Source organism: Sardina pilchardus, chromosome 9, assembly GCF_963854185.1.
Source record: "Sardina pilchardus chromosome 9, fSarPil1.1, whole genome shotgun sequence".
NCBI classification, from domain to species: Eukaryota; Metazoa; Chordata; class Actinopteri; order Clupeiformes; family Clupeidae; genus Sardina; species Sardina pilchardus.
In genome coordinates, this window is record NC_085002.1 from 31,526,000 (window position 1) to 31,536,168 (window position 10,169).

A 10,169-nucleotide genomic window follows, 5' to 3' on the forward strand; every position below is an offset into this window, starting at 1 on the left:
GACACGGTGGCTGCTCCGCCAGGCTTGGAACGTGCAGGTGTGCAGCAGGCTGAGCACAACTGCAGCGGTGTTCTAAAGCCGAGTCCAGCAGACGCCGGCCACTGAGTGGGCAGTGAGGGAGCAGTTGGAGCAGCTCACCTGCACGCCTACGAGCTGACCGAGGGTGGGAGCTGGGTGATGCTGCAGGATCACTGGGGAGGCTGCCATCAGCATCCAACCGTCCGTCCAGACCCATTAGAATGTGGATGGCGTCTTGGGGACAGAGATAACCTGAACAGGTGCACGGTGAACTCCCTCACCTGCCTGCCTTCCAATTGAACGTGACGGACACTAGATTTGATGCTGACTGATCATTCTGAATGGCATTTGTTTTGTGTGAGGTCAAGGATACAGTAGGTCTGAAACCGACATCATGTTTTGGTACTATGACGAATCTGTTGCTAAACCTCTGCAGTGCAAAGCCTGTTCACACCATGTGGAGTCCATGCACACACGCCAAGCACGCAGGTGAGTGATGTGGAGAGGTGCTGGGGGGGGAGATGTAAGTGCATCCTGAGTGGAGTTTTGTCAAGGTCACTGAGGACACTGGGCAACAGAGGAGGTCATTAGTGGAGACTTCAGGAGGTGCTGTGGTATCCGCAGTCCGCACGATTGCCCCACGCAGGTGTACGACTTTCCAGCCAGAGAATCCGTAACATGGCAGCGCTGTCCTGCTGTCGGACCACGGGCCCTGTGGGGCGAGGAAGGTGGCCACGCCAGTGAGGAGTAGCCCAGCTGATCCATGTCCCAGAGTCACTAGAAGATTGAGTTTCTGAAGCTAAATACAGGACTGCAGTGTAGTGGTCTGTCATGTTTGGCTGGGCCCCAAGAAGCTGCTGTCCATCCTGGTCTCAGCACAAGCGGTTCAGCCAGTTGACATAAAATACAAAATACAAAAATCAACATTCCATGTGTCCCCATCATCTTCCAAGTGACATCCAGTACCTCCCATTCTGAATAGAAGAATAGACCTCCTGGAGAGAGACCTGCTGATTTGTGCTTTGCTCATGACAGAATACAGTAGAGATTCTCTCCCCCAGGTGAAGGTAATTAAGAGGCGACTCTACATGGGCAGGTGCCAATCTCATGGCAGCAGATGTCCCTGCCTCCTGCCATGTTCAAGCTGCTTCCCGCTATTACCACTGACATACAGCAATCGAGTCTCCACATTGGTAATTCCACCAACATTACTACTACTTGTACATTCCCTGCATGGTAACTTTAAAGATTTTTCCTAAATGTTGTTTAAATTTGCTTGATATTAATTATGTTTAGTCATGTATTTTACACATATTTGTTTCAATCATTTTATTACCTCCGCCTAGGAGGCTATGTTTTCATTGGGGACCGGCGTTTGTTTGTGTGTTTGTCTGTTTGTTTGTTTGTCTGTATGTTTGTTAGCAAGATAACTCAAAAAGTAGTGGATGGATTTCGATGAAAATTTCAGCGAATATCAGGCATGACCCAAGGAAGAAACAATTATTTTGGGAGTGATCTGTAATTCCTTCGGGATTCCGGAGCCGTTTATGTGTTTTGCTAAGGGGTGTAATGGCATGGTATGGCCACGTGGTGGTGATCTGAATAGTTTAGGTTCAAATGTATGACAACCTAGGAAGAACAATACAGGCGGAGGTCTGCGCTCTCTGAGTGCTTTTCTAGTTGCATTATATTTCCATGTACCTTTAAAGAAATTTGTTTACAGGTCTCACATACAGTTATTACTATTTGCACATTCTACCTTTACCATTCTAAGATATTATGGATTTATGACTGATTTCACACCCAAACCCAACAAACGGTCCCTGGATACCAGTCCTAATGTTATTGGACCTTAATGCAGTCTTTAACACTGACAATCACAACATACTATCACTACAACACAGACAAGAACATTAAAGAGTCACTTCACCCCATAACTCCACCCATTTCACATTTCTGAAAAAGGCTTTCAAAATGGGCAGGAAGTTCTCAATTTTGGAAGGGAGTGCAGCCCTGCTGCAGCCAATCAACCATGGTGATTTCATGTCAATCTGGGAATGAGTGCTACAGACATCACAGGTAGGCTAATCAGGGCAGCAGGTGTTGGGGCGTTTCATTCCTAATTTGTAACGACCCGGTGACGTAGTGTTGGACGAGAAGTGCAGGACAACGTCAGCATTCCAATAGTATTTTGGACCAACATGCCATGGCATGTTTCAACCTGTAGAAGGCGCGGAGAGCAATATCTCCAATACAAAATCATACGAAATGTTACTTTTGTCGAGAAACACAATTTTTGTCAATATTAACCCTGGTGATAGTATAGTTCACCACTTATTATTTTCAATCAATCAACAGCTCAAAAAACATATTTTAGGGTGCAGTTACCCTTTAAGTTGAATTTTTATGGTATAGTCATTAATTGGCTTAAATTGTAGTAAAGGACAGGAGGTTGTTGCCAACAGAAACTGTTCCTCAACAACAATGGCCTTGACCTGTGGTGTCCTCCAGGGGCCGATCTTGAGGCCACTATTATTAATCCTTCATACTGTATGCTCCCACTTGGACAAGTCATCAAGAACAACTTGATCTCCTATCATAGCTATGCAGATGACACCCACATCTACCCTGTTACCTAAGGACTTAGGTCCAACAAAGGGTAAAGGATTTGGTTTGGTATCTTAATTGACAGTGATCTACATCAGTTTACCTAAAAACAGGTAGAGGTCTTATATCAAAACATCATTCAGAGAGACTAATTCATGTCTTTATCTCCAGTTGGGTTGATTACTGTAACTGTATTTTCACAGGCCATCTTAAACAGACCATCAAACAGCTTCAAGTGCTACAAAATGTTGCACCTAGAGTTATTACACAAACAAAAAGGACTGACCACATTACTCCAACACTTAAGTCCCTGTGCAGGTTTCCAGTAAAATTACAGAAGTGTCTTTGTCCCTGCAGGAGTCTATGACAAAGGACTGACGCCTCCCTCTTGGAAAGTCCCAATACAGTGGTTTCAACTCTCAAGCAAGCTTCCTTCATGTGAGAAATAAATCCATAGGAGATTCATAAGTTGAAAGTTAAGAATTGAAAATAAGAACAAAAATAAGAAAGACAAAAAAAAAAAAAAAAAAACATGCTTAAAAAAGAGCCATTTTGGAAGCAAGAGGTGAAAAGGTCCTCTAACTACAAGCACTCGCCAACATCAATGTTCCTCCAATATCCTGCACCTGGACAAATATTGCAGCTTTTACCATTTGGACATTGCTAGCATGTCAGTAGCCTGCTCTGTGCTCTTGGAATCACATCTGTGAGAAGCCCTCCAGTCCTAGTGAGCTGTCACTGTTCATCTGATGCTACAGTACATCATAGCCACACACGACTGCATATCAGTATTCAGCTCGCACTACGTTGTCGGCTTGAAGCCAATTGCTACTAGTATGCCAACAGTATAAAATGCATCATTGTATATTTATATTAGTATGATGATGCAGTATTGACAGAACAGAGCTTGTCCAAAAGAAAATGTCTTGACACAAATGTATTTTCTTTGTCTCACAAAAAATGAACAAGCTCTTATCAAGATCTGACCTGTTTCTCCCTTTGGTGGCAATAAAGAGCAATGAAAATAGAACAATAAATACATTTTAAGATGGACTTATGATGAGGGCTATGAGGCTAAAGTTTTCTCTCTCTAGGATGTGTTTGGCAGGCGCTAAAAATGGAAGAGGAGCTTCCTGTGGTGGCATGGTACAGCTCCATATGGCACCTCCTGCATGTCACATTACTTATGGTTAATGCGTCCAGTTTGACCATAAACATGAGACCCTCGGGGATGATGAGAGGGAAGAGATGCTAGTGGACTGTGTGCACAATTCTGGGGGTCGGGGTACTTTACAATTGCAATACAGTATATGAAAGGGATATGCCAGTTCATTGACTTCAAGTTTAAAGGCACATTGTTGTTGTTTTTTTCCAGATTATACTCCAAACAGTACATTGAAAAGAAAAATAACTTGTAGGATCTTTAGACCTACCCTAGTCTAAACCTCTTTAATCATAAATATCCCCTCATGGCCTTGAAATGGCTTCTGTGCATCTCTATAGCCTACCCTCTTCCTCATCTCTGATGTGGACGAAAGTGTCTATTAGGCCCTCCAGCAAGTCCATTTGGACTGAATAAAACAGCACCGAATGGTTCTCGCTTGCCGGCTGTCAACATGTTTGAGTCAGGTATAAACTTTGTCCCATAATCCTTTGTAAGGTTTTAGTGCACTGTAGATTCTGCTGACAAAACGTTGTGAAAAAGACCCTCTGTGGGTTATGAAGACAACTTATTAGTATCTGTTTGCTATAGCCTAGTTGTTAGAGCTGGTGGATTCACTTTGATTCGAATGCTGTTTCCATTGGTTGTTTACAAAACGTCCTCTACAGTGCTGCCCAGGCTCATAACAACAACTAGCAGCACCTTGGAGGTCGGCATGCTAGCAATGAGGCTACCCAATGGGTACTAGCATCAGGTGGGGTCATCCCTATGTTCCCCAGGCCCTATGTTCCCTGGTATGTATTGCGACTGGGGAACATACTGTAGGACCCTTTTTGGGTAAAGTGGGGAACATATGACCCTTTTTAAAATGTACCAAAAAAAGGGTCCTATGTTCCCCGGTCCCATACAAAGTGGGGAACATAGGTACACTCCCAATCAGGTCGTTTAAGTGTCCATAGCATATTTCTTAAGGTTAATCTGGAACAAGGGCATGCAAGGGCAAACAGCTCTAGAGAGCTCTATAGAGTCCTTAAACGCTTATTGAGAAAAAAATGCATAGTGTTTTTTAGAGAAATGTTACAGTGGATTTCAGATCAACCTTATGCACTGTGTGCCAGGAAATTGGTTTAGCAATGGGGGCAGCCCTACGTTCCCCAGATTTACATGGTAGATGATGAGAACATGGAGAAGGGCCATATGTTCCCTAGTTACAGGGCCATATGTTCCCGGCCAGGGCCCTATGTCCCGTGTTCTATTAAGCACATAATGGGGAAAAGCTCACCTACAGTATGTACAACACAGGCCTATAATACGCAATGCACTACACCTACAGTAGGCTACAAACTGCACCATTTGAGCAATTATGCATGATATGATCTCACTAGCTGCAGTCATAATAATATGACACAGTAAACTCAAACATGTATCATGAATACAGAAGACAGTGTAATAAAAAACAATAGCCCAGCTGCAGGAAGGTTGCAAAAGAGGCAGAGAAGGGGTACTGTACTCTCAACTCTTCTTTCTCAACACCGGACTGAAAAATAAACCTTACCTGAAGGAGATCCGAAGCTTCTGAAGGAGTGAAGCTCTGCTGTCGGAACTCATGGATGTGGCTGGTAGTCAGTCCAAGCAGTTAGCCTCCCTTAGTACAGCCGTGCCGGACACGCTTCTCTGGGACCCCTCCACCTGTCCACGGCCATCCTGTGCGACAGTGACACCAGTCATCATGGACTGAGGTGCTAGTCCATGGCTACAGAAGGCAGCCAGCATCTTCCCATGGATGACCCTTTGGCTCCAGCTGCCCACCAGCTGCCGGTTGCCCATCCAGATGCCTCTGACACAAACTGGTTTGTCCAGCTGCAGCCCTACCAGACCCGCTCCATCTACTGTAGCTGCAGCAACGATCACCCCTCCGCAAATACAGACGGCCATGCTGGATCCCCACTATAGCCTACAAATGTCTTCAAAATGGTTTTTCACCTACTGGCAGCCACCATGCTCCAAATTGTAAATGTATCATTGCAGTCTATTACATTTCCTATACTGTAGGTCCCTGAAAACAGCTGATGTCCCTAAACTTTCTTTAGCTGAACAAGGACAAAACTGAAGTAATACAACTTTGGCAAAAAACTTTGGCAATTTCATAGTTTAGTCTTAAGTATTTTAAACTAGTGGCTGAACCTCATTGTACCTTGGTGGTTTTATTTTACCTGAAAGTGCTTCTTATTTGATTATAATGTTTTACTTTATGTTTACTGTATTTTGTATTTGTTTTATTTTATTGACTCATTTTTTCATTATTGTATTTGTCCTTCATGCTTTTAAATATTACTGCTTGTGATTTCTGTTTTCAGATGGTGGTGTAAAGCACACTGACTTTCCTTTGTGTACCGAATGTGCTATACAGTATAATTGCCTTGCCGTGCCTTGCCTTTCATCTGCCCATTTTCATGGTTTTTAACTACACATTCATAACCACACTCTCCTTTCCCTTTTACAGTCTTATACAAAGCTTTGAAAACATGAATAAGTGGTTAGTTATTCTCTTCCTCTCGCTGGAACCAACATTGCCATAGAAACTCGTTCTGTTTCTATTAACCTTGTTTTCACCGTATGTCTTTCCAGCCCTTTTTAAAAGCCCTTTGTCAAAGCTTAGCAAGGGGCCAACTCTAATACGTCATTATTCACAATCAAAAATGAATTTCCCCTGCGTCCCATTCATGGATACAATCCTACAGTTGGGGCAGAGTCCAACATATAAGCTTTCTAACAGCATCCTATGGTATGGTCTTTATTTAATCATAGTAGATAGCAATCAAAGATAAAAGTTAGAGATAAACTAGAGCAGAAGGGAAATCAAGAAGATGGAAATCTTTCTTCAATTAGGTTGATTTGTTGTCTCTTCTCTTATTTTATTTCATTTATTTATGAACTAATTCTGCTCCTTTATTTTCTCAATGTATATGCACATTGTTATTTAATTGTGCCTACAAATCAACATGCAGTGTTTCCTTTGTAGAGGTTTGTTGTCTGAGACATAAGACAGAGCATCTACATCATGAAAGTGCCATCTGGACCTCCCAAGTGGAAAATGTCATTTTTAAATAAAGTCTGTAATTCTTGAAAGGTTGTGGACATTTCACCTAAACAGACTCAAGTTACGCTACTTATCCTGTATATTGTGTATGGTTAGTGTATGGCCTGAGCCACAATAGTTTTTATTATCATTTACAGAGCCGGGACTATCTACTGTACCAACACCATGTTTTTAAAATTCAAACACTGAACGGACAGCTGAAGGACTGTAAAGGAGCCGTTTTTAGTGATTGTATCTGGAAATAAACCTGCATATTCAGTAGGCTACTACATCTTTGATTAAAACACTTGAATCTATTTCCCTTTCTCCAGTCAATTGTAACCTTTTTAAAATTCTAAGGTTGCATGTCTGAAGTGCATTAAAACACAAAATATTTATGATCAGTACAACCTGTGATCCAGCCACAGCACCACTCTCTAGATGTGTTGGATTTCATTCACTCAGTCACACCATCTACAGTCACAAGGATTTTACATATTTGTTGAATTATTTCTAAGTCATAGACCAACTCTGAAAACATTCAATATCTACAGAAAGCCAGTAACTGAAGGCATAGATTTCCAAATATAACACTTTTTTTTAATACAAATCAGTAACCTAAAGGATGACAATCAAGACTTGTTGTCTGTGATTCTTCATTGGTGGAATGGTTTAGAGTTGTTCATTCTAGCAATAGCTTTGGGAAAACACATTTTTAAGAAACTTACTTCTATCAGTAGTTAATTTTACGGTCATAGTTTGTAAACATTTATGGTTATTGTTGTTCTGCATACTGTTGTTATTGCCATTGTTATAATCATAATTATTATTAGTCTATTATTATTATTTTAATTCATTTTACTTTAAATTGTTATTTTAGCAACATTGTAATGTTTATTGTTATGTTATGCTTTGGATAAAAGTATTTTCTAAGCAGATATAAATGCACTGTAAACATAGATTAAGCTTGTATTATTACAGTACATCAGATGTATATGGTTGGTTCTGATCAGTTCAAAATATAGGCTGTGTTGTTGAAATGAAATGACTATTGACCTTAACAGAAGCTTCAGGCCCTGGGTTTACATGCAATGTTACTGAGACAATATTTTTTTCTGGCAGTTGGTAATAATGTCAGGTTCTGCAACAGTCCCTTTGCTATCCAAAGCAGTTTTTATAGAACGTTGATGCAAAACATATTGAATATATTAAAAATCCTTAATATTAATTCATTGTTAATATAAGGGATACAAAAGCATGTATAAGACATACTTAGCCCACTAGCTACAGAGCTAACTCACATCAGCTTAGACATTAAATACATCAAATGTGCAGTCAACTTAGGACAGATGTTTTGGAAATAGCTTTCACTGTCTTCAGACAAGACAAGATTCATGTTTGTGATGTACTTGCAGTGTGTAGCTATGGCCTAAATCTCCAGAGTGCTGATGAAGCAGACTCAATCAAATAATGGCAATAGCTTGGGCGGGCTCTGCGCATAGCCTACCTCATGGGGTTACACTCTAGCTACAAATAGCCCTCACTGCAAGACTCCGGCAAAAATTGGGAAAATATGACAACGGCCTTCCTGAGGATGATTTTGAATGAACTGTCCATGAAGATTTTTTGAATGAACTATCCATGGCTCAAGCTGTTTGGGACAATGGGACCATGACATGTCCAGCTTTGTAAACTAACCTCCCACGTCTTCAACCTTCTGAACTAGTAAACACTGCCTAATCTACACAGACCTTTACAGCGGTTGCAGCTGAGGACCTTTGCAGACGCTTCAGTTTTTCCAGCTGTGTGTCCCAGATGAAGAACCACACAGAATCTTGACCCCCCCCTTCCTTACCCTGAATAGCCTGTAGCAGGTCATAACATAATGACATTTGTGTTTGGATAATAAGATCATTAAGACGTTGAGATATGCAGCCCATTTTCATTAGCTGTAACGGATGAACGCTTTTGACTATAGCTGTAAAAAGCAAGACATTTGTAAGGCTTAGTCTGAAGATCATCTGTGGCAAGTTTTAGTTGTGAACAGCCAACATTTGTGAACAGTGAAATTTTTTTTTGCATTTTCTATAAAGTCCAATATGATGGCCGGATTGATTATGTTGACATCAAAAGTTGGCATGTGTCTGTCTTAGGACCTCCCAGGTTTTTAACAGACACAGCTAATAAGTTTTAAATCCAAACATCAAGTCACAAGCCAAAATGTATTTTTGGTCATTATAGCACGCCCTAGAGGTCAGAGGTCACCACATTTCTTGTGCATCCCCCTATGGTGTCATGAGTCCATTTACTACATTCACACTGTCTCAAATCGCGTACTTCCGCACTTACAATACTTAATTTGAGTGCGTGAGGGCGTTCACACTGAAACTTCGGCCGACACGAAGGACACTGCAAGTCACCGGATGGTGCACTCATACCAGTCAAAAAGCTGAGTGTGGAACGATGGACACTTTTCGCCCTCAACGGACGCCATCTTGGCTATATAGCGGAAGGGGAGGGAGTATTTTCAAACTAATGGTAATTGCGGTAGAGAAATCTGAAGCAGATTGCACGTTGTTTGCCAGTCTATTTTGCTTGTAATATAAACAAATGCCATCATTTGTACAGTTTTCTGATTTGTGGCTGTTAAAAGATATTCCACTTTGGATAAACAAGTAAATACCACTTACTTACTGCTAAATACCACTTACTTTACCTTATCATAACCATTTGAGTAACACTATATGTACTAAGCTGTTCATTTGAATGCTGTTTACTCTCAAATGTTATCCACTGTCAATCTTGTATTCTTGAGTGAATAAAAGCTGCATGTAATATGTTTCTTCGCCACAGTTGCTGAAGTGTTTTGTGAATTTAATTGATGAATCTACGGACTAAGTGTTTCAGAAAGAGGCCATTACGGAAACAGTTCCTCTCACTGGTGGGCCTGAATGGGCACACCACTTCTAAAATGGGCTCCGGCCATTCTGCTGACTGACTGACTGCACTGCTGACAGTACTTGTCATGTTTGTGATGACTGACCTAAAAGAACAGAAGTGCAGTTATTGACTCAAGGTAACCAAGTGGCCTGTGCATTCATCTCTGCTGATGCAAAGACAGTACACTTGTTTTGTGTGGTGATGCGTTTGGTTTGCTAATGTTGTGGTGAGTAAAAATAACGACAATTTGGATCCAAAATGATCACAACTCTTTCGATAATAATTGTGCTGTGTGCCATTTCAGTGTGCTTCTTTCTAATTTGGCATGTTTTAAATGCAAAAGCCAAACATTCACGACATTAT